Here is a 25431-nt window from a genome sequence, read left to right as displayed (position 1 = left end):
ACAACAGATTGCAAATTTAAAATTAGATTCTAGTGGGAGGTCTTGGTTTCAAGCCTGTTTTTTCCCTACTGGAGGCTGAGCTTGAAGACGGTGTTGGGGGGTGGGGGTGAGGGAGAGAGCTAAGATTAAACTGAGACAAAGTTCTGAAAGTTTTCGCTAAATCGTTACAACCCATGAAAAGAGTTTTGCGAAGTCACACACAAATACCCTGAACACCAGAGACTAAGCAGGAAAGTTTTGCAACAAATATAAGATGATCTTTGATTTCGAAAAGATTATTATTTTGACTGTGTTTATTTTTACTTTTTAAAGATTATCCAAAGCAGAAACAAAACTCACCATTGTTTTCAAGTCAGATTTTGAAGCTCGGGTTTGCCTTTTTCAAACATAATCCGATATAAAGATGGTGAAGCCCAGGGATAAATGTACGAGATCCTGAGGGCAATTCACAAGGGAGAAAAGGATTTCATAGGCACCTACTTTGTTTTTTCTGTTTTGTTTTAATGCTAATGCTTTTGAATTGTCAGATAGGTGTAACCCTAATTCAAGGAAGTGATTCCAAATTCTTTTTCCCACGAGCTACACACAACGATAGTAAAATGCATCTGTCCCAGCACCTTTGAAGCATTTCCATTAATTCATACAAACATAATAGGCTCAAATATACATATGCAAACCTACCTTAAAAGGCAACAGTGGTCCCCAGCCCAACTTGCTCCAAGAGCACTGTGGCATTTAGATATTGAGGTTGGAAATGATGTCCTGATGAACAGCCACTGGGCTGGGGACGATGTCAGCACCTGCGCCCTGGGGTGGCCATCACAGTTTCATCTAAGTCTGTAAGAATGTGCCAAAAACCTGGAGAGGAGCGGGTCAGAGGAGATAGAAAAACAGAAAGGAAATGATGAGGCAGAAGGAAGGAAATAGGCATTTTCTGTCAAACCCGTTTCATCAACTCTATGACATCAACTTTTTGTGAAATACTGTCAGAGGCATTTGAACCACAGCAACTCCATCTTAAATAGGAGCTGGGTAAAATGAGGCTGAAACCTACTGGTCTGCATTCCCAGGCAGTTAAGGCATTCTAAGTCACAGGATGAGGCAGGAGGTCAGCACAAGATACAGGTCATAAAGACCTTGCTGATAAAACAGACTGCAGTAAAGAAGTCTGCTAAACCCCACCAAAACCAAGATGGTGACGAGACTGACCTCTGGTCATCCTCACTGCTACACTCCCACCAGCGCCATGATAGTTTACAATGCCACAGCAATGTCAGGAAATTACCTTATATGGTCTAGAAAGGGGAGGCATGGGCTGGGCACGTTGGGTCACGCCTGTAATCCCAGCACATTGGGAGGCCAAGGCAGGCGGATTACCTGAGGTCAGGAGTTCAAGACCAGTCTGGCCAACATGGTGAAACCCCATCTTTACTAAAATACAAAAATTAGCTGGGCATGATGGTGGGTGCCTGTAATCCCAGATACTCAGGAGGCTATGGCGGGAGAATTGCTGGAACCCAGGAGGTGGAGGTTTCAGTGAGCCAAGATCACACCTTTGCACTCCAGCCTGGGAGGCATGAATAATCCACCCCGTTTAGCATAAAATCAAGAAATAACTATAAAAATGGGCAACCAGCAACCCTCGGGGCTGCTCTGTCTATGGAGTAGCCATTCTTTTATTCCCTCACTTTCTTTTTTTTTTTTTTTTTTTTTTGAGGCGGAATCTCGTGCTTGTCGGCTCACTGCAAGCTCCACCTCCGGGGTTCACACCATTCTCCTGCCTCAGCCTCCCGAGTAGCTGGGACTACAGGCGCCGCCACCTCGCCCGGATAGTTTTTTGTATTTTTTAGTAGAGACGGGGTTTCACTGTGTTAGCCAGGATGGTCTCGATCTCCTGACCTCGTGATCCACCCGTCTCGGCCTCCCAAAGTGCTGGGATTACAGGCTTGAGCCACTGCGCCCGGCTATTCCTTCACTTTCTTAATAAACTTGCTTTGACTTTAAAAACTCTCCCTGAATTCTTTCTTGCGCGAGATCCGAGAACACTCGCTTGGGGTCTGGGTCAGGACCCCTTTCCTATAACAATATGACATCCCAAATCAAATGATGTAACATTTGGATACAGGCATAAAATGACAGGCTTAAATCAGATAAATAGATAAATAAATAAATAAATAAATACCAGCCTATTAACATTTAGGGTAATCCATAGCCCTATAGACTAAGTAATCTTATTATTTTAATCTGTTTATATTAAGGTGTTGGAGAACAGAAACAGGTTATTACGGAATGGTTCCCATGTCCCACTCAATCTTCAGAGTCTCAAGAAACAGAAATGAGAGGAAACCAGCAACCCTCAGTTATTCTCAAAGTAGTGCTGTATTTATAACAAATATTGAAGAAAATGTGGAAAGAGAGTAAAACAGAAGCCCAAATCCATTACATAGAACTTTCCATTGTATACACGTTTTCTTGCGAAGGCAAACATCAAATTCAGAGAAAACACATGAAGAATATGCATGGGAAAGAATTCAGGTAAAAGATCCAAACTGTAATTTAACATGGCAAATCAATGAACAAGGGCTCCAGGAACACACGGGTTAATGGGGTTGTTTTATTTCCTTCATCTTTTTAAAGCCTGCTGGTAGAGGTGAAATGACAAATTCTAAGGAAAGCAAAACAAAGGCCTTAAGGGCCTCTTTGGGTGGCTTCATTTTAGTACTTTCTTCCCAGACATTTCCCTGGGTTGCCCACTCCTGGTGATTTCAGCAGGTGGGAACCTGAGATGGCAAATACTTTGAGCAGGAACTTGAAGAAAACTGCCTGTTTTGTGGAAAGGAGCCACATACAGGCAGTAAGTAAATAAATATATATGTCTATCCAGAATGGAACAGTAAGCAAATAAAGTTCTTCCTTATCTTGGAAAATATGCTATTTAACCATGAAGTTAGTGACTCATGCTTGCAGGGAAAGGAGCACAAGTTCTCAGCAACACCCCATTATTACCCCACAATATGTTCCCTTTCTACAATGCCCCCATTGCTACCCAGTTCACTCCCTTTCCCTAGGCATCCTCCTTAAAATGCTCTCTGCAAATTTCCACATTTCCAAAGCAGTTCCTGAATTGCTTAGGAACTGGCAGAAATTAATAAGCAATAGCCCATTTATGCTGAAATGGACTCATTACGGTGCCAGCTGCCAATAATTTGCAAGGCTGGATTCTTGCTGGCAAAGGAGGCCGGCAGGCGGCTGTCCTTCCACCTGCACAACGGAGGCCGATAATGCATTTTCTATACTTTAAAAAAAATTACGTATTCAGATAGAATACATTTTTTTCTCTATCTATATTCTTCTAGTCCCTGAGCAAATAAATAAATAAATAAATAAATAAATAAATAAATAAACAAATAAACAAACAGTACAGGGAGAAAGGGCATTATTTGTAAAACACAAAGGAGAGCAAAACGGAGTTGATTTGGTATAACTTCTTTCTGATTTTGGTGGGGAAAAAATTTGCCTATGACCCTGGTTGTGGAACTGATCCACGACGCGGCCTAATGAAGAGCTCCACAATCAGCAGATATGCTAAGGTCAAAACGTGCCAACAAGTACGTATCCATTTCCCTTACAGCAAGTTAATTGCATCATGGCCTTGTGAATGGATGCCACCACGGCAATTTGGGAACTGTCAGTACTCTGGGTTTTCTCCAAGAGCTGCAAAGAACTGTTTCACTGGGAGACAGCTACGCACCAAGCTCAGTGTTGGCAGTCCAAACTGGGAGTCGGGCTGCATGTATCCGGTCACATCTTGGCTTTGCAAGTCAAATCTTTCAGCGTGACCTGCAGCAAACTCTAAATGTCTTATCCCTCTAACAAGTGGGGACGATAAGATTCCTAAATCATTGGGCTGTCATGAGCATTAAATGAGATCATCTATGTTACAGAATCATCCCATTATCAGTTCTCAATAAACGTTACCATATCCCATGATCGGTTCTCGATAAACATTAGCTATTATTTCCACTACTATTTAAAATGTTTAAACCATAAGGAATGTGCTACAGAATGGGCCAGTATTATGCAGGCCTCCTTAGCAAAATGATACCCACTTCACTGAAACTGAATCATATGTTATAAATTGAATGACATCACTCACCTTAAATTTGCTGTGGAACAAATTGGAGAATTAACTAATCCAGCTATCAGATGCATGCGGTCTACTCAATTGGCTACAACACATGCGCGCGCGCGCACACGCACACGCACACACACACACACACACACACACACACACACACACAGAGCCATACTGATGAAATCCAGCAGTACCAGTAGGCCTGCTTACATTACATTAAGATGACTCTTAGGGAACCGAATGCTGAGATTACCAAGTTTTTCAGTCTCACTCTGAGACATCCTTGATATGGTTTGGGAGTGTCCCCACCCAAATCTCATCTTGAATTCTAACTCCCACAATTCCCATGTGTCATGGGAGGGACCCAGTGAAAGGCAGTTGAATCATCATGGCAGGTCTTTCCTGTGCTGTTCTCCCAGTTGGTGAGTGGGTCTCGAGAGATCTGATGGTTTTACAAAGAGGAGTTCCCCTGCACAAGCTCTCTCTTTGCCTGTGGCCAAATAAGATGGGATTTTCTCTTCCTTGCCTTCTGCCTTGATTGTGAGGTGTCCCCAGCCACGTGGAACTGTGAGTCCAGCTAAACCTCTTTCTTTCATAAATTGCCCAGTTTGGGGTATGTGTTCATTAGTAGCATGAAAATGGACTAATACAATCCTCAATTCATATGGCCAATTCCCGTGTCATATGTCAAATGACCAGTTTTCACAGGAATATGCGTGTACTGGAAGTGAGGAAGGTATTACCAAAACTAATCTCAGGCTTCAAATACCTGCAAAAATTGATAGGGCTGAGAAGTCCCACTGCTCCACTCCTGTAATATTATTTAAGATGAAAATACGGTAAGTGTCAGAAATAGTGTGTCTACAGCATTTAATCCTTGGCTTTTCCAAAAATGTCTGCCAAACCAGAACTTTCTTTTTCACCTTCAAAGTATCAAAGACACTTGGGGGTGGGGGACGGGGGACAGACACAGAGGCTCATGCCTGTAACCACAGTGCTTTGGGAGGTTGAGGTGGGAGGATGGCTTGAGGACAGGAGTTCAAGACTAGCCTGAGCAAAACAGTGAGACACCCACCTCTACAAAAATATTTAAAAAATTAGCTGGGCATGGTGGCGTATGTGTATTCCCGGCTACTTGGGAGACTGAGGTCAGAGGATCACTTGAGCCCAGGAGTTTGAGGTTATAGCCTGGGCAACAGAGTGAGACCCTCACTCAAAAAACAAACAACAAAAACACACTCATAAGGGGCATTCTGTCATTTTTAAGTCCTTGCAAGTCCCAGGGATCAGTGTATAGGGAAAAAGATACTGTATTGTATTTGCCCTGGAAATACCCAAGTTCAATTACCAGGTGCTATTACTTCATAAATTAAGTGACTTTTGGATAGTAAATTACCCATTCTGAAAACCATCAGTAAAAATGAGGATATAATATGTTTGCCTCACCAATACTTACCTCTAATATCTTTTCTTATAGGAAACTGTAAGATCCCTATAAGCTGTATAACTGTACAGCTAACAGCTGTATACAGCTGCATGGCTATGTAACTGTAAGATTCCTATAAGATTCCTATAAGTTTATAACACTATAAACTGTAAAATTTATATAAGTATGTAAATTCTTACTGTGTTTACTATGATTTAGTGTCCCCAAATTTTCCATAACCAGTAGGTTAATGACAATCAGGAAGTTTTCCTTTACACGGAGCTTAAACGGTGTGGGCAGAGGTCTTGGATCAAAATCCTAAACATTTATTTCATATGCAATAAGCACCAACAACCTTAGTTTTTAATAGTCATACTTAGACCCCAAATCAGTACTGACAGATAAATAGGTGGATGGCAGATGGGTAGACGGATGGACAGATAAGTGGATGGATGGAGGGATGGATGGATGGATGGATGGATGGATGGATGGATGGATGGTGGATGGATGGTGGATGGACAGATGGTGATAGATAATAGATACATGGATGAATGGTAGATGGATGGATGGGTGGTGGATGGAGATAGAGATACGGATGAATAGTAGATGGGTGGATGGATGGATAGAGGGATAGTGGATGGTGAATGGATCATTGATGGATGGTTGATGGATAGATGTAGATGGATGGATCTAGCGCATTAGAAAATTTTAAATGGCTCAGATATTAAATTAAAGTTAAAGAAGTCTCATCACTTTTTAAACTGTTACTTAAGAAAAAACTTGGGAATGACTTCCAAGGATACAGAATTTAAAAAGTAATAGGAGGAAAGAGGGTAACCATGCATATCCTATTGAGCTGCATACCTAGCTCCATTTAACAGTAAGCTTTATAACAGCCAAGTCAAATAGGAACAACATGGCAGTTGTAAAATTCACAATGTCCAAATCGATGGCTCAAAGGAAGCACAAAAGTTCTTGGTTCTTGGTACTCGGATCAGACAGGAGTCTCCACTGGTGGTCCTCTGAGGCCACTGTGATGTGATGAGCAATGCTCTAGACCTCATCCTTCCACGAAGGCTCAGTGACAAATTTCATAGAAATGCTTCTTCTCTCAACAATTATTTTTTAAAAAATCACAATTCAGCAGCAAACAGCCGTCTTGAAGATGCAGGATACTGCTGCAGAAGGGACAGACGGTGTTCCTTCCAGGAAATTCTTCTTGAGCACTGCCTGCCCTCCACGGAGTGCAGAAGCATGACTGAGGGGGGTGACCTTGAGATGGACTCTCTGGCTCACAGCTGATTGTAGCTAGGACATGCTGACAGATGACCACACCCCATCTGGTGTAAAGCCACTGTTTCACCAAGGGTGTGTTTGTCTGGCTTCTGTGAAAGCTGACATGGCAGTAAGGATTCATGCACAAAGCAGAGCTGCTCCACCTTCCCACTGATGGCCCTGGGGCAGGGCCAGGACTCCCAGTGAAAGACCAATCCCTTCGAACAGATGAATGAGCCGTGTTAGGGGCCCCAAGTTCCTACTCCATAAAGCATGATGAAATAGTTTTAGCCCCACCATTGTTTTAAGGCAGGTATAAAAAGACATCCAAATCAGAAAATTATTAAAAAGACCCCAGAAGTTTCCATATCCATAGACTGCCCTAGTTTTGGGCAATGTGACTTCCTAATGTATCCAAATATATCCTAAATAAACTAAGCAAGAAAACATATTCACACAATCAATATGTTTAAGTCAACCACAAGTCGGGAACTATCTAAAATCATAACTTTAATTTTAGAGTAGTAAATCTTTGGCAATACTTAACCAACAGGTTCAGCCAGGATAGACATTACCATATTTCTCAGGAGTAAAGTCGGTACATTTCAAAGTGAAGTTAATATGTACCTCAACTTAGGGCGAGCTACCATTTATGGAAAGCTTACTATCTGGCTGGCACTGTGTTCATGGCATCAGGCCAAAATACTCTTTAGACTTCTCCTAAGTTCTTGGTGTTTATCACCTTGGAACTACACCTCTGACTGACAGCTGCCAACGTACTGCAACACTGACAGCATGTCACTTCCTGTAAAGCTTGCTCCCAACAGGGTTAGGAAGCCACTCAACTCCCAAGGGCTATGTCACACAGCCAGTGTCCAAATCTCCCAAATACTTATACAGCCTGACTCTAAGAATGGTTCAGATGAGGCCCCAGCTCGCTGAAATGGATGTAATAACTTTTTCAGGACACACCATGAGAATCACGTGCTTTCTCCAAAATCCAAGCAGCATCTCTTTTCTCATTTCTTTCTTTTTTTTTTTTTTTTTTTTTTTTTTGAGATGGTGTCGCTCTGTCGCCCAGGCTGGAGTGCAGTGGCATGATCTCTGCTCACTGCAACCTCCGCCTCCAGGGTTCAAGCAATTCTCCTGCCCCAGCCTCCTAAGTAGCTGGGATTACAAGCGCACATCACCACGCCCAGTTAATTTTTGAATTTTTAGTAGAAACGGAGTTTCACCATATTGGTCAGGCTGGTCTCAAACTCCCAAGTTCAGGTAACCCACCTGCCTCGGCTTCCCAAAGGGCTGGGATTACAGGCATAAGCCACCGCACCCACCCCCTTTTCCCATTTCTTAAACCCGCAAAGCTACTGAACACTTGGGAATTCCATCCCAAACTCCAAGAGTAGTGACCATGGAATGCTAGAACACAGCTTTGGGCTCGCTCCTGGATCCTAAATTCCAAGTTTCAGTCACATCAAAAAAGCACGTTTACATCGTAAGGCAGGGTAGAACATTTGATCCCCAAAGAAAACAGAAACGGAGCTGAATGTCATTAACTTCTAACGCTGAGATCTGTCCTTTGCTATTTCACCACACTGTGGCTTAACGTACAGGGTGTTCCCTGTGACAGAACTAGCTAATCGTGCAAGAAGACCGTGGGAGAGGACAGTATTCATTCTCAGTGTTTTCATACCTCCTATGAAACACAGGAGAGTAATAATCCTTAAACCGCACACCAAAATAATCGCCTCAAGAACATATCAACGTCTCTTGGTTTAGAAGAGACGTCAAAATCAAATCACTTTACTCAACAACTCATTTTCCAAAATTGAGCTACCCTTAGGTCTCTTCCCTTGGACAGAGCTGCCTCCCACTCCCATGTAAGTTGTAGAAGCTGCACCAGATGCAGGAAGAAGTCACGCTTCCTGGGACACACGGCAGGGTGGATGGGGGGTAAAGAGAGCTCCTCTTTCACTGTCAAAGACTGAAGTTCCAGGAAAGGAATTTATTTTTTATTTTTTTGAGGTGGAGTCTTGCTCTGTCCCCAGGCTGGAGTGCAGCGGTGCGATCTTGGCTCACTACAACCTCCACCTCTCAAGTTCAAGCGATTCTCTTGCCTCAACCTCCCGAGTAGCTGGGACTACAGGCATGTGCCACCATACCCAGCTAATATTTTTTTATCTTATTTTTTTAGTAGAGATGGGGTTTCACCAAGTTAGCCAGACTGGTCTTGAACTCCTGACCTCAAGTGATCTGCCCACCTTGGCCTCCCAAAGTGAGAAATTTGGTTCTAATTCTCTGTTTTCCAAGTCTGAGGTTCAGCCTTGAGCCAGCCTGGAGACAAGGGAATCTCCATTCTAAGAGACATGGCCCAATGTGGGAAGTCAAGGAAAAAGGCAAGGCAAGGAACTCTCAGACTCAGAGCTTCGGTCTACCTCCAAGACATTCTCCAGACCAGCCCCAGTGACCCAAAAGCATGAAAGTGCAACCTGCAATTTCCCTGATAGCCTCTGACCCCTGCAGCCTGGCTTCCCCGACCTGTTCCCTTCCCACGCAGCCAAGAGGAAAGTCTTTCAGCTGAAAATACACTCAGGATATCAAGGGGTCCCCTTCCTTCATTAGGAAGCAGAACAGGATGTGGTCATCAAACATTTCCTTCCCAAAGCCACCCCCCAAGCCAATTCCTGACCCAGAGCTGCCTTCGCACAGAGGGGTGCGGCCACTCTGGAATCAGGGAAGAGCTTGTGGGGGTTGGTGAGGCCATGCACTCGAGAGGCCAGTGTGGCAACTAAGCCTGTTGGCAACAAGGGCTGGAACTGCCTGCACCCAGACAACAGAGAAGATAACCCCAAGCCCCGCCGGCAAGGTCACAGGGATGGGGTGTGAAAATCTGCCTTGCTGTCCCTGGATGCTTTGAGTCTAAAGGGCCCATCCAAAAAGAATCACTCCCCCCATGGACTTGCTGCTTCCACCTTGGGGCTGTCTCTGCTGCTGTTGCGCTTGTGTTGACGGCATGAAATTCTTTTAACAGAACATGGTTAAAGAGAGATTTCTGGCCAGGCGCGGTGGCTCACACCTATAATCCCAGCACTTTGGGAGGCCAGGGTGGGTGGAAAACTTGAGGTCAGGAGTTAAAGAGTCCAGCCTGTCCAACACGGTAAAACCCTGTCTCTACTAAAAATACAAAAATTAGCTGAGTGTGGTGGCACACACCTGTAATCTCAGCTACTTGGGAGGCTGAGGCAGGAGAATTGCTTGAATCCAGGAGGTGGAGGCTGCAGTGAGCCAAGATCGCACCACTGCACTCCAGCCTGGGCATAGAGTGAGACTCCAGCTCAATAAATAAATAAATGAATAAATTAATTAATTAAAAGAGAGATTTCAATCCTTCAGATAATGAGAAAGCTTTTAAGGTTATAACATTGTAAGTGGAGAGGAAGCAAGAGAATCTAGAAATATTAAGTATGTAAGAGTGTGTATATAATTGATCAGCAACTTAATTTAATAACTAAAAGGCACTGGGCAAGCACGATAGTTGAGAAATAAGAGCTGCCATATGTAAAAAGTGAAATTGTGATAGGATCCTGTGTTGCACCATTGCTAGAGGGGTATTATGAACATCAACCTTGATATGTGTTTAGGTGGCATAACCTAACAAAAGGATTTTAATCAAAGACTAAACAAACATCACAGTGCAGCAAAAAAATATTGCACTTTAAAATTAATGATTTAAAAAAATATATTTAAAGGGCCAAGGCACAGTAAGTGGCTCATGCCTGTAATCCTAGCATGTTGGGAGGCTGAGGCAGGAGGACGACTTGGGCCCAGGAGTTCGAGACCAGTATGGGCAACATGGTAGACCTCATCTCTATTTCTTTAAAATAATAACATTTACAGGACTGGGCTCATGCCTGTGATCTGAGCATTTTGGGAAGCCAAAACAGGAAGATCACTTGAGCTGAGAAGTTCAAGACCAACCTGGGTAACACAATAGGACATCATCTCTACAAGAAATTAAAAAAAAAAAAAAAAAATTAGCCAGGTGTGGTGGCATGCACCTGTAGTCCCAGCTGCTGGGGTGGCTGGTCCGGGAGGATCACTTAAGCCCAGGAGATCAAGCCTGCAACGAGCTGTGGCTGTGCCATGGTACTCCACCCTAGGCAACAGAGAGAGATCCTGTCTCAACAAATGTGTGTGTGTGCGCATTTATTTATTTAAAGAAATTCTTCCCACAGATTTTCAAAATACATGTGATTCTTTACCCAAAAATACTCATCTTTTGAAAGAGAAGAACTGAGGTTGAAACTTGAGGACTTTGTCAGAGGTACCACAAGATAGAGTGACGTAACCATGGTCAAAAGGCCTTGAGTCCCAAGTCACTCCCTGGGCACTTGGTCCCAAATTCTCCTTTAGTCACTCCTCATTTTAAAATGGGGGGAAAAAAATGACCTTAAGTTCTTATTTGCAAATCATTTCAAGTTGTTTCACAGTTATACAATTAAGACTACAAGCTCTAACATGTAAAAACATAATTATTTATCTCATTGATTTTAAGAAACACCATTTTTCACTCTTAACATCCCTGAAATTGAATATATCTTATAATCACAATGGTGTACTGGGATTTAGTTGGTGCCATTTTCTTTGCTTCTTAGTGGTATGCAAAACAGTGGTGCATTTTACAAATGACAGCATCTTATGAAATAGAGTATATAAAAATAGGCTTCTAAATAGCTACACTTAGGACTATCTAAAAACTGCTTACGAATTGTTTGGGTAAGGCAGAGTATCTATGTAGAATTTTACTGATGATCACACATTCAGTTCAACTCAGCCAACATTTTACTGGGCACCTGTTACACGTTTGAAATGAGGAAATAGACCCTTTCTTTATGATGTCTATAATCTGGGGAGACAGTGGGCATTCACCCAGTCAGACAGGGCTGTAACAGCTGGTCTGGCATTAATAATAGTGAAGGATGTGGAGAAATAGACTAATTCTGCTAGGAGAGGCTCTCAGTTGAACCTCGTCCTGACAGGTTAATAGGATTTGGCTTAGCTTAGGAGGATGGGAGGAAATGAACAGGGATAGGAGAGAGTTTACACAAAGAGAAGAACAGAAATTTCCAGTAAAAGAGAAGGTTAGTATAAGCAAAGACTCTGAGGAATCGAAGTATCATTAGCCCAAAGTTGTAGGGAGGCGAGTGCATGGGAAAAAGCTGGAGATGATGAAGCTAAAAAGATGGGCTGGGGCTACGGATGCTACACAAAGGAACTGAACATGATTATATTTTATGGGATTACGTGATGATATTTTATTATGGTAGTTACATGATCAAACATAGTTTCCCCACCTGGGTAGCTCGGAAGAGAAGGGTAAGACTTATTGCAAGCAACCAATCACATGGGATGGCCCAACATGGACAGTGAGTGCCTTGGAGTAGTGAGAATGACAGGTAGGATCACCAGGACTCAGTGGTCACATACATGCTTTGAGGAAAGAAGGAGGAAGAACGAGGAGGCACAGACTTCTCTCAAGTTCCTGGTTTGGTAACTGAAATGGAAGGCGACAATAACACCTTCCACTCTGAGGTATAATCAAGCACCAGGTTAAAATGTTATCCCTGACAGGCCACAATTCACTTACAGTGATCTGACTGGAGATTTGGTGTCCATTCCACAAAGGACCTCAAAAACAAAGGACTGGAACCCATTAGAACAGCAATACAGTGAGAAAAAAAAAAAAAAACTCCTGACTTAGTGTGTTTGGGCTGCTATAACAAAATAACTTAGACTGAGTAATTTATAAACAACAGAAATTTCTTGCTTACAGTTCTAGGGGCTGGGAAGTCCAAGTTCAGGTTGCCAGCAGATTCAGCATCTGATGAGGGCCTGTTCCTCACAGACGGAAGCTTCCTGCTACATCCTCTCCTAGTGAAAGGGGCAAACAGGCTCCCTCAAGTCTCTTTCATAAGGGCACGAATCCCATTTACGAGGGCTGAGCTCTGAAGACCTAATCACGTCCTAAAGTCCCCACCACATGATACTATCACATCCAGGTATTAGGTTCCAACATATGAATTTACACCAACATTCAGAGCATAGCACCTCCCAAAAACCTTAGACCAAGAAGGCTATTGGAATGGAGACACAAATAATGGCCAATTTCAATGCAGATTTATGGAACTTAAAACACACACAAAACCAAAAACCAAACCCTCTAATTATCCATGAGAGACCAGAAGTTTCTAACATTATCTCAACCACACTTTATATGGACTAAATCAATACCCATAATAATAAATGGATTTAACAGCTTCAATAATTTAATGCAAAAATAAAAATAGGACATCTCGGCCTTGGCGTCATGAAGTTAAAAAGTAAATTAGATTTAGGTTCAGCCTCCAAAATACTCTCAGGCTGCAGGAAACCCATCATGCTCTTGACTCACACCTTGAACTCACTCTTATTATTTAAATAGTATCACTGAATGCAGGAAGTGATCAAAGCTGTACACATCACAGTGCGATATATCTGCAATGCATAAATAAGCATGCCCAAGTGCCACTTAAACACATGTAGCATTTAAGAACAATCATTTAACTTTTCTGTGAGTGTATAAAATAAGAAGTCAATAGCTTTGCAACACCAAGCAGACCTCAGGCAATGCCCTGGTTTATGTGAGTGACCAGACCAGCAAAGGATGAGAGTAGAGCACATGGTGATGGGCATAGAGGGATGGCAACAAAGACATGGGTTAACTATGGGTCACAAGTGACTCGGCCCAACTCTCCTGGGTATCCACTCTTTTTAAAGTTAGGAGGATGGTCTGGAAATTTTTGTGTTCCCTACATCTGGAACGAAGTCCATGTTTCCTTAACTTGCTCAAGTCAAAAGCCACAGGCATCACAATGGTAACCACCATGAGATTTTTCTCTACAGGGTATTCTTTTTTCAGGATCTAAGTGATTCAATTAAGGCAAAAGTACCACTGAGCTGCACCCCAGAAAAGTGACCTAAGCTCATTTAAAAGCCGGTGCAAGATTTTTTGGCTGTACAACAATTAATGTTCATCCTAGCCAAATGACAAATTGGGAAAGAATAAAAAGCATATGAAGTCATTGCAAATCAGATTTGTTAAAGTAGAAGAAAACAAAAAATCAAACAGACCCCATATTCCCCTCCCTAAAAATCATAAGAGGATAATCAGCCTCTTTTAACATAAAGGCTGTTCCCGGGGAGTCATGGGAACGTTTCTCAAACAATGACACATCAAAGTCCCCATGTAGAAAACCGATATATAAAATCACAAAGCAAATCTGTTTCTAGTATGACAGCAACGGGCTTTAAAAGCTTGACATTCATTGCCAAGTAATATCTAGGGGACCACACACAATGCAAGTGAAACAGACGCTAGGCTTGCCTTCTAAGAATCAATGAGTATACTCCTGTCCAGGGCACTACAACGCAAATGGTTTTATTGGCATCCCCATTCAAAACAATAGTTCTAAGCATACCCACCGAAAAGAGGATGCCTATCATTGCTTATTTATTTAATATATAGATTATATACATGAAGTACTGTTCAAATACATTATGCACATTTCAATTTTCTATATGTATTTATAAAGCACATAATTTATTTGAACCAACAGAAATACACAGAAATCTAAAGGCAAAAGATAAAAAGAAACATATATTTTGAAATTTCCTTCCATGCCCTGATGAATTCATCTTGCAAATTCCTCTGATATTGAAGACCACTGCTCAAGGAAATACAGGGCCAATCTGGAACCTACCAAAAAAATCAGAAAAGGCAACCTGTGCAGAACTCAGGCTCAAAAAAACAAACATTGGCCAGGCATGGTGACTCACACCTATAATCCTATCACTTTGGGAGGCCACAGCAGGCAGATCACCTGAGTCAGGAGTTCAAGACCAACCTGGCTAACATGGTGAAACCTCATCTCTACTAAAAAAAAAAAATACAAAAATTAGCTGGAATGGTGGTGCATGCCTGTAATCCCAGCTACTCTAGAGGCTGAGGCAGGAGAATCGTTGGAACCCGGGAGGCAGAGGTTGCAGTGAGCCGAGGTCGCGCCACTGCACTCCAGCCCGGGCAACGGAGCAAGACTCCATCTCAAAAAAAAAAAAAAAAAAAAAAAATTAACAACAGATTGTGGAATAGCTTTTTACCAAAGAGGATCTGTTTTCTGCTGCTGAAGAGTGCTTTTGCAACTTGCAAACCCCCACCTGTGCTTCCTCAGTTTCCCCATCTGTACAGTCAAAATATTATCCACATTTTAGCCATATTACGAAGTCACATTATGTGTGACGGCCAAAATCTCCCAGAATCTTCAGGAAGGTAGCACACCACCATTCAGGAGACATGTGCCGAAATCCTCTGGCTGCTCTGAAATCATCTGCTGATAGCACTAGCGCTCACTAGGGACCATTAAAATTAGTTGTGCTTTTGCAACAACGATAATAACAAATTATCCCTTCACCAGTAGTTAATAAAACGGCACCATACATAGAAGAAGAAAATTGTAAGACAGAAGGACTCATCCCCACCCACCACCAGTCAAGACAATAGAGTGTATTGTGATTCACCAAGACGCAGTAAACAAAAAACACCTTTCCAACCATAATGGCATTTCTCGGTGCGGGTGATTTCAGACACAGTCAGGATAAGCAGCCAAGAAATGCCAGTTCTATAGTCTGGAAGAATAAAGGCTAACAATAATGAGCAATGGAAAAGTATTAAAAAAATTTTTATACAAAACTTTTCTCCTCACAGATAGAAAAAACAACAAAGAAGCTTCATCTTCCAGAAACCTGTCTCTGGCCAGCTTCCAATCCAGAAAGTCACTGCTGAAGATGGAAGGAGCTCTCCTTAGGAACTCATATGGCTATGGCCTCCCATCTGCATCTGATCCTGCTCATCTGCACCCCCTCCAAAATACACACCCTTCCCTTGAATGCCATGCCTTTATTTCTTATTTACTGAGATGGAGTCTCGCTCTGTCGCCCAGGTAACAATGCAATGGCGCGATCACGGCTCACTGCAACCTCCGCTCCCAGGTTCAAGTGATTCTCCTGCCTCAGCCTCCCGAGTAAGTGGGATTACAGGACGCGCTACAATACCCGGCTAATTTTTGTATTTTCAGTTGAGACAGGGTTTCGCCATGTTGGCCAGGCTGGTCTTGAACTCCTGACCTCAGATGATCTGCCTGCCTTGGCCTCCCAAAGTGCTGGGATTACAGGCATGAGCCTGTATACCTGTCAGATATTCCTCTTGCCCCAACTGTAGGTTCTGCCCACAGCCTTCTACTTGGCTCCATCTAGTTCCTTCCAGACTCTTCTTCAGCACAAACCCCTCTTTCTCACCTCCTGGGATTATCCTATTGATGATCCACCACTTAGGGTCAAAATCTTCCACCCTTAGGAGGGCAGCGTGATTGATAAATGTAACATAGGCTTAGGATCTGAGAGACCTGACCCTAACCTGCCGTTCACTGCACCTGTGACCTTAAGCCAGGCACTTAACATCCCTATGAACCACTTTCTCCATCTGCAAAACAGGAAACCTGCCTGCAGGTTTGTACTGGGAATTAAGTGAGGCAAGGTATGTAAACACACCTTTCCTTGGTATTTAGTCGGGGCTTAATAAATGTTCATTTCTTTCTTTTCCTCTTGTCTCCTTCTTCCCCTTGTTCTTCCCCCAAGGTCCCTGAAGTATCTTCTACATCTTGTCCTTTCTATTCCTACCTTTCTAATCCAGGTCACTTTACTTTCAAAATTGCCATTGTTTTTTGTTGTTGTTGTTGTTGTTTGCTTGTTTGTTTGTTTGTTTGTTTTGGAGACAGAGTCTTGCTCTGTGGCCTAGGCTGGAGTGAAGGGATATGATCTTGACTCACTGCAGCCTCTGCCTCCCGGGTTCAAGTGATTCTCGTGCCTCAGCCTCCCGAGTAGCTGGGATTACAGGCATGCGCCACCATGCCAGGATAATTTTTGTATTTTTAGTAGAGACAGAGTTTCACCATGTTGGCTAGGCTGGTCTCAAACTCCTGGCCTCAAGTGATTCACCCGCCTCGGCCTCCCAAAGTGCTGGGATTACAGGCATGAGCCACCGCACCTTGCTTTAAAAAAAAAAAAAAAAAAAAAAAAAGACAAGGTCTCACTTTGTCACCTAGGCTGGAGTGCAGCGAGGTGATCTCAGCTCACTGCAACCTCCAACTCCCAGGTTCAAGTGATTCTCATGCCTCAACCCCACAAATAGCTGGGACTACACGCGCACACCACCACACCCGGCTCATTTTTATATCTTTGGTAGAGACAGGGTTTCACCATATTGCCCAGGTTGGTCTCGAATTCCTCAGCTCAAGCAATCTGCTTGCCTTGGCCTCCCAAAGTGCTGATTTGAGCCACCATATCCGGGCCTCAGTTGCCATTGTGAATATCTCTTTTCTGTCCTATTTACCTAATGCATATGTCACTGTACAACTAAACTAATCCACATTGAAAGTGCATTGACTGTCTTCAAAAATGCCACCACTCCTATCCCTGCTCTGCTAACTTGAGGTGCAAACAACCACAGCATACACAGCAGAGAGGGGTGCTAAAGTTCTACTTGGAAGTTAGGGTGAGCAGGGGAGGTGGGGCAGATTGATACTGGAATGCAATTTTAAATATGTATGAATTTCTAAAATGAAATATCTATCTTCCCCTAAAAATAAAATGGCACATGAAATGGTTAGAAGCTCGTTCTCTTTTTATGTTGGGATGTTTCACTGGAAAACTTTGCAAACCTCTGATCTTCCAAAATTGTCTTTTTCACTTTTCTTCTCTGAATCCCCATGGTTATCAGATTTTTGAATACTTGACTTAATCCTATTCTCTGGTTGAATCACAAGTTCCATGAGAGAAGGGACCACAGCTCATTCCGTTTTGTCATAGTGCTGGATGGCCCATGCCTCCCTGGGTTAGTCAAAGTGCTCCAGAGAAAAAAAACCTATATAGAGAGAAATATAGTTACACTTCTACATCTATATGAAGACAGAAAGAAAAAGATTTACTTTTTTATTTACTTGTTTGTTTGTTTATTTGAGGCAGAGTCTTGCTCTGTAGCCCAGACTACAGTACAGTGGCATGATCTCGACTCCCTGTAACCTCTACTTCCCAGGTTCAAGGATTCTTGTGCCTCAGCCCTCCAGGTAGCTGGGATGACAGGTGCACACCACCATGCCCGGCTAATTTTTGTATTTTTAGTACAGACATGGTTTCACCATGTTGGCCAGGCTGGTCTCACATTCCTGACCTCAGGTGATCCACCTACCTCAGCCTCCCAAAGTGCTGGGATTACAGGTGTGAGCCACCGTGCCCGGCCACATCTTAATTACTCTTGGAGAAAATGTTTAACTCTCTCAAAGTCCGTAACTTTTGTATTTGTAGTAGAGATGAAGTTTCGGCATGTTGGCCAGGATGGTGTTGAGCTACTGACCTCAAGTGATCCGCCCTCCTGGGCCTCCCAAAGTGTTGGGATTACAGATGTGAGTCACCGTGCCTGGCCAAGATTTACTTTAAAGAATTGGCTCATGTGTTTGTGGGTACTCTCAAGTTTGAAATCTGCAAGGTAGGGTTGGAGACCCAGGGAAAAAATGATGCTGCAGTTTGAGTTCAAAAGCATATTTGGAGGCAGAATTTCTTCCTTCTTGGGGACCTCAGTCTTTTGTCTTAAGATCTTTGACTAAGATTGGATGAGGTCTACCAATGTTATGAAGGGTCATTTGCTTTACTCAACCACTACTGATGTAGATGCTGATATCCAAACATAACTGACAGCAACATCTAGACATCTAGACTGGTATTTAACCAAACGACTAGGCACCACAACCTACCAAGTTGACAGATCAAATGAATCATCATTCCCTACACAACAGACTTTTTCTCCAGTACCTAGGAATGCCATCAATATTAGCCAATGGAAGAAAGAGAATAAAATGTATTTCTCCACAGAATGTCTACAATGCAATATCCAACAGGTGCTCTTGACAGACTCTCTTCTATCCCACAAAGCCACCCATCCTGTGCTCTGTAGGGAGGTCAGCTCAGGTGTTCCAGGTAGCCACAGTCCCCGGGGCATGAAGAGGTCGCTGAGAAGAGCGGCAAGGCTTACAGAATGTCTTCCTCTGCATATATTTCAAGACAATTGCAACCATCCAAGTTTATGTCTCTTGGTAGCCAACATCATCAAGAGTGGTGACTACCTTTTATTTCAACATGGAAAACTGTATTACAATATATTTACAGATTAGAAAACACACATATCCAGGAACAATGTGGTAGTTTATACCACAGCTTCTGGTTCTTAAAACAGCCCCTACTTTTAACCACCCTCCCTCCCCTCCCAACAAACATAAATTATGGAGGTCCTGGGTACATAAGCTACCCTTGTTGGTATTATTTCTGCTCTAGTCTTGGATCTGAAATCATTACCCTCTCCCACCTCTAAGCCAAGACTTCAAGCACACAGCATGGCGGGGGTGGGGGGTGTCCCCAGCAAGTCCTCAATTCCAATGCAGCTGGGCTTAAAGTTCAGCATGAAAGGCCAGCAGTGGGGAGGGAGGTTGGAAGGATTGTTCAACAGCCTCCCACTCCCTGCTCATGACTAATGCATCACACCGGGAGAGCATTTCCTCCCAGCTAGTAAGAACTGACAAGTCACATTTAAACCAAACCAATCCCAAGAAGGCTCAGAAGCCACTCAGCCCCTCCAAGCCCTAAGTATACCCCTTTCTGAAAATATCCACCTAGACAGAAAACAAGCTGAGACTGTTGGCTTAGGAGTCTTTTCTAACTCTGCTTCTCCACCATGGAGCAGGGAGTTCGAATTTTCAAGGGTCAAATCAAAGAACATACACAGTGGGTAAGCAATTGTTATTCCACTTTGGGCACCAGGGTAACCTGTTAACTTAGGGAAAAATCAGATAATTTCTCTGTGGTTTCAGGTTCTTCCTCAGTAAAATGTAGCACTTAGTAAGGGCTTTAAAAATGTTGGGCTTCACAGAAAAGAGAGTCATTGGGTATGGTATGTAAAGAGAAAAAAAACAGGATTGTGGGCATCATTAATGTAGAGATTTATTTTTCCAGTAGTGATTTTCCATTCAAAATAGCATCCATGAGAAGAAGGAGGGAAATTAATCAAGTGTATTCACTAAATAGAGCTTGGTGATCAAAATAACATCAGCCTTCTGGTTCTGCGGCTGCCTCACTCGCACAAGCACAGGGAAGGGGGCCCCGCACACAGCCCGAACGCATGTTGGCACCAGGGTGGCAGCTCTTGAGCCACCTGTTTGGTTCTGTTTCTCTCACTCCGTCCCCACACTCACAGGAACAGCCTGCCATCTGTGCTGCACCACCCAGCACAGCTCGGTTTTCCAAAAAGGTAAATAAGATCCTGACGCTATTTTTCATCTAAAAATTTCCCTTCAATTATGGCTTCCAGACCTCCATCTCAATTCAACTCAACCCCATTCACTGTCACCATACGCTGAGCACGCACCTAGTGGATGGCATGGTTCAAGATTCCACACAGGATGGTAGGACAAGGAAGGCTTAAGACTTCTTAAAGGGTCTTAAAGGGCCAGGCACGGTGACTCACGCCTGTAATTCCAGCACTTTGGGAGGCCGAGGCGGGCAGATCACGAGGTCAGGAGATCCAGACTATCCAGGCTAACACAGTGAAACCCCATCTCTACTAAAAATACGAAAAATTAGCCAGGCCTGGTGGCAGGCGCCTGTAGTCCCAGCTACTAGGGGGGCTGAGGTAGGAGAATGGCGTGAACCCACGAGGCAGAGCTTGCAGTGAGCCGAGATCACGGCACTGCACTCCAGCCCGGGCGACAGAGCGAGACTCCATCCCCCAAAAAAAAAAAGAGTCTTAGATATTATTTGGATGGGTAGGAATGAAGAAATGAGACAGGGACCCCAAAAATGTAATCTAAGGCTCAAAAGTTAGGTGCTATACAACAAAACTCAGAGGTTATGAAGAGGGAGGTGCGCAGCTTAATGAAATTCTTTATGGTGAATGGTTAACAGGTTATGCGGGTGCTCAAAAGGAATGCCAATTGCCACAGTATGGTAATACAGCTCAGAGTCTCTACAATTCAGCAGAAGCCCTTAACAGGACAAAGGTACAGAATACATGTACCTTTCGAGAATATGCATATTAGGATTCTAAGATTCTTCACTCTGATTTCCACCCCCTCCCCCCGAGACGGAGTTTCACTCTTGTTGCCCAGGCTGGAGTGCAGTGGAGTGATCTTGGCTCACTGCAAGCTCCGCCTCCCAGATTCAAGTGATTCTCCTGCCTCATCCTCCTGAGTAACTACAACTACAAGCATCCAACACCAAGCCCGGCTAATCGTTTGTATGTTTAGTAGGCATGGATTTTCACCATGTTGGGCACACAGGTCTTGAACTCCTGACCTCAGGTGATCTGCCCCCCTCAGTCTCCCGAAGTACTGGGATTACAGCCGTGAGCCACCGCACATGGTCAATTCTTATTTCTTTTAACCTGGATTTGATGATTATTCAGGAAAAGAATATGATCATTTTGATCATTTTGATATACTATTTAATGTATAATCAGAATACTATTGCAATCCTTGGGAAAGGAAACATTTCTATTTCTTGGGGTAATAAGGAGTATTTGGATATACTTTTACCCTAAAATCCTGGTATAGAAGAGAATACTCATTCCAAAAAAAATATGCACACATTCAAAAGGTTTAACCTTTATTTAAATGAATAAAAACAGATAATTTCAAATTTTCAACTATTTAAATTTGAAGTGATCATCACCTAAAAGTGACAAAGGACTTCCCCAACAGAGCCCCAAATCAAGAATAACCATTTTAAGACAGGTAGAAATGACAAAATACATAATTTTTAAAACTCCTGCTTATGCATGAATAATCTGCAAGATAATCCACAAGAGAAAAAGACAATACTTAGGTGCTGACACTCATGTCCTTCTATTTCAAATCCCTGGCTGCAGAAGAAACAAAATGAGACTTCTTATCAGGGGAGTCCAGGGTCCTTTTAGTTTCATTTTGAGGTTGGACTGGAATTTTTTTTTGAGACAGAGTCTCAATCTGTCACCCAGGCTGGAGTGCAATGGTGTGATCTCAGCTCACTGCAACCTCTGCCTCCCAGGTTCAAGCAATTCTCCTGCCTCAGCCTCCTGAGTAGCTGCGACTATAGGCATGTACCACCATGCCCAGCTAATTTTTTGTATTTTTAGTAGAGATGGGGTGTCATTGTGTTAGCCAGGATGGTCTTGATTTTCTGACCTCATGATCCACCCACCACGGCCTCCCAAAGTGCTGGGATTACAGGTGTGAGCCACCGCGTCCAGCCTGGACTGGATTTCTGATCAGCATTTCTTAAAGGCATATCCTTGACATCCCTTCTCCTAAAATCATGCTACTAACTCTTCAGGGCTGTTCTAGAGGAACACTCTAGGGATACATGCACCCTTCCAACTTCATGCTATGTAAAAGAATGGCACTAGGGGTGAGTAAATTAAGAAAATGAATAAAAATTAAAATTTCACACTATACCAAACTAGAGGGTATACTTGAAAGCATTATGCTAATTGAATAAAACGGACACAAGAGGACAAATACTGTATGATTCCACTAATACGGGGTACCTAGAACAGTCAGACTCATGAAGGCGGAAATGGAAAGGTGGATGGCAAGCTGTTGTTGAATGGGCACACAGTTTCGGTTCTGCAAGATGAAAAGACTTCTGGAGATGGATGGCGGTGATGGCCACACAACAGTGAGAATGTACTTTCTTTTCAGACGGAGTCTCGCTCTATCACCCACACTGGAGTGCAACGGCGAGATCTCGGCTCACTGCAATCTCTGTCTCCTGGGTTCAGGAGATTCTCCTGCCTCGGTCTCCTGAGTAGCTGGGATCACAGGCGCCTGCCACAACGCATGGCTAATTTTTGTATTTTAGGTTTCACCATGTTGGCCAGGCTGGTTTCGACATCCTGACCTCAGGAGATCCACCCGCCTTGGCCTCCCAAAGTGCTGGGATCACAGGCTTGAGCCACCGTACCTGGCCGATGTGAATGTACTTCATGCCACTGAGCTGTTCACCTGAAAATGGTTACAATGGCCAATTGTGTGTTTTACGTTAGGGTTGTGGCACCCCAAAAATACAATATAATGCTCAAGAGTTAAGTGCCATACGATGAACTCAGAGGGCTATGAAGAGGGAGGGGTGCAACTTAATGAAATTCTTTATGATGAACAGTTAACAGGTTATCCTGGTGCTCAAAAGGAATGCCAATTGCCCGAGTATGACGATACATATATTATGGTAACAAAAATATTAGAGGGTATAATAATAACTACTATTTGCAGGGTGCTTCGTAATTTGAAAAAGGCTTCTATGTACATTAGATAATTTAATCATCACAGCCACCTGGGGGAGGACACATGACTTACTCTTACACCCATTTCTATGTAAGTAGCATGTCCACAGCTGAGCAGATGGAGTGGCTTGACTGTCATCAGAACCCAAGTGGGCTTCCTTCCAAACCTGCAGTGCCCCTTTCACTCCTCCACACTGCCTTCCAATAGTTGTGCATATTTCTGTAGAAATACAGGAATGTTACCAGGTGCTCCAAGAAATATGCATTCTACGGCCAAAGTTGGGAACTCCAACTCCAACAGTAAAGAAATGGATTTCACTTTATATAACCTAGTGTTTCCTAAACGTTCTTAATCATGAAAACTGATTTTGTAAACTGTCTATTGAAAGCCTGTGAAAGAGTTAGTGTGTCACGGTGACTACCGTGGGAATAATCGTAATGAAATGTGCTCAGTTCTATTCCTACAGATTCTGTCTACTTGCAATAATCAAGTGATCAAGGTGTTTACTTAATTGACATTTCCAAATATCAATGTCATGCCTGGTCAGCTCTACTCCCATCTGGTACTCTTCCCTCTCTTATTGTCTATCTTCCCTCATCTAAAACTTTCCAACAACCATAAAAGTACCGCACACAATAGGTCATGAAGAAGGTAATAACTAACCTGACAGACGTCATCCTTGGCTCCTGTAGTTCTTACTCACCAAGCATGGATCAGATGTGATTCAAATGAGGGTTCGTGTGTGTGTGTGTGTGAAACAGAGAGAGAGAGAGAGAAAAACAATGAGAGAGAGAGAGAGAGAGAGAGAGAGAGAGAGAGAGAGAGAGAGAGAGAGAAAGAGAGAAACTGGGCCATGAGAAGTATAATGGTATATATCCTCCCCACCTCAAATCCCTCTTCACAGGCCTGCTACAAATGAGTCAGAGAAAGAAGCAAATATATCACTCTGTGTTAAACAAATGTTATCGGAGGAGGGAGGCGTAGGGCGAACAGGAACACAGGTTCAACAACAATACTTAGATCTGGAGTTTAATATACCTCATTAGCAGTCTCTTCACACTAATTGAAACAAAAACATCAACAACCACAGACCAACATTTCTAATCATGGGTTTCTTGTCTTGTTTTGTTTTGAACACAGTGCATCCATAAACCTTTAAGATAACGCAACAAATTGTTCAAAAATGATCTATAATATGATAGGCATATTTAACTATTGAAAATACTTCAATAGCTTCTTCTGGGATTCAATTAAAAATAAATGCCCCTCCCTATGCTTTTCACAGCCCTCCTTTTTAACTTGTAAACCTGGTCATGCTACCACGTCGCCACCCTCTCCTTTCCATGACATTTCTGAGAAGGCAATTAACTGCTGACACTGGCCCAGGCTTCAGTGGAGAAAACACTAAACCTATCAACTGTTATTTCTTGTTGGGGCTTGCACTGTTTGTTACGTATGTTCAGTTTATAATGGAGTTTGTCAGCTTATTTTGTTTGAACTTGACACAATGGAAAAGCCCTTACGGGTTAATTATTAATCTTGAAATCTGAAACAGATAATGAACGGGTCTTGAGCAACTGTGAAATAGACCCAACAGCATTAGTTAAAATGGGGACTGTTCCCAGACGAGAGCAGTCTCAAGTCCCACGGCACGACGTTCGCCATTAAGTGGTAGGGAGTAAGGGATTCATGCTTGGGGAATGGACTTCAGAGCCAGACAGAATCGGCGGGGATTTTGCCTCTGCTGCTTGATGCCCAAATGACAGTGGAAAGTCACTTCACATCACCAAGCCTCGGTTTCCTCACTGGTAAAATGGGAATAATAAGAGTACACGGAACAATCTGTTGGAAATCACAGCCCACTGCCTGAAACACAAAAGTGATCAATAAATGGCAGCCTGGAAAAAAAAAAAAAAAGTGGGATCTTTCCTTACATCTGCATATTGATTGGCCATCATAATCTCCAGTCTCCTGGGCTGATAGAGCTTGGATATTGTCCTTGCCCAAATCTCATATTGAAATGTCATTCCCAGCGTTGGAGGTGGGGCCTGGTGGACATGACGGAATGGGTTAGTACCAACCCCCCTTGGTACTGTCCTTGTGATTGAGTGAGTGAGTTCCGTGAGATCTGTTCATTTAAA

The 25431-nt window shown here is 43.1% G+C and overlaps 1 protein-coding gene across 5 annotated transcripts in view; it reads right to left on the bottom strand.

Annotated features, from left to right (window-relative positions):
• TIAM1 (TIAM Rac1 associated GEF 1) overlaps positions 1-25431 on the bottom strand; it is a 348490-nt gene that overhangs the window by 159068 nt on the left and 163991 nt on the right. For 3 of the 5 annotated variants that reach the window (XM_037990630.2, XM_073009856.1, XM_037990631.2), the window contains exon 3: positions 682-858. The exons of 1 other annotated variant lie outside the window; for it this stretch is intronic. The gene's annotated coding sequence lies outside the window, so the exon portion shown is untranslated. Of the gene's footprint in view, positions 1-339; positions 436-681; positions 859-25431 lie in introns of all 5 variants that reach the window. One more of the 5 variants, XM_073009851.1, reaches the window with a different exon arrangement.

Source organism: Chlorocebus sabaeus, chromosome 2 (genome assembly GCF_047675955.1).
Source record: "Chlorocebus sabaeus isolate Y175 chromosome 2, mChlSab1.0.hap1, whole genome shotgun sequence".
NCBI classification, from domain to species: domain Eukaryota; kingdom Metazoa; phylum Chordata; class Mammalia; order Primates; family Cercopithecidae; genus Chlorocebus; species Chlorocebus sabaeus.
The sequence above is the reverse complement of the archived record's forward strand: the minus strand, read 5'-3'. Positions and strand labels throughout refer to the sequence as shown.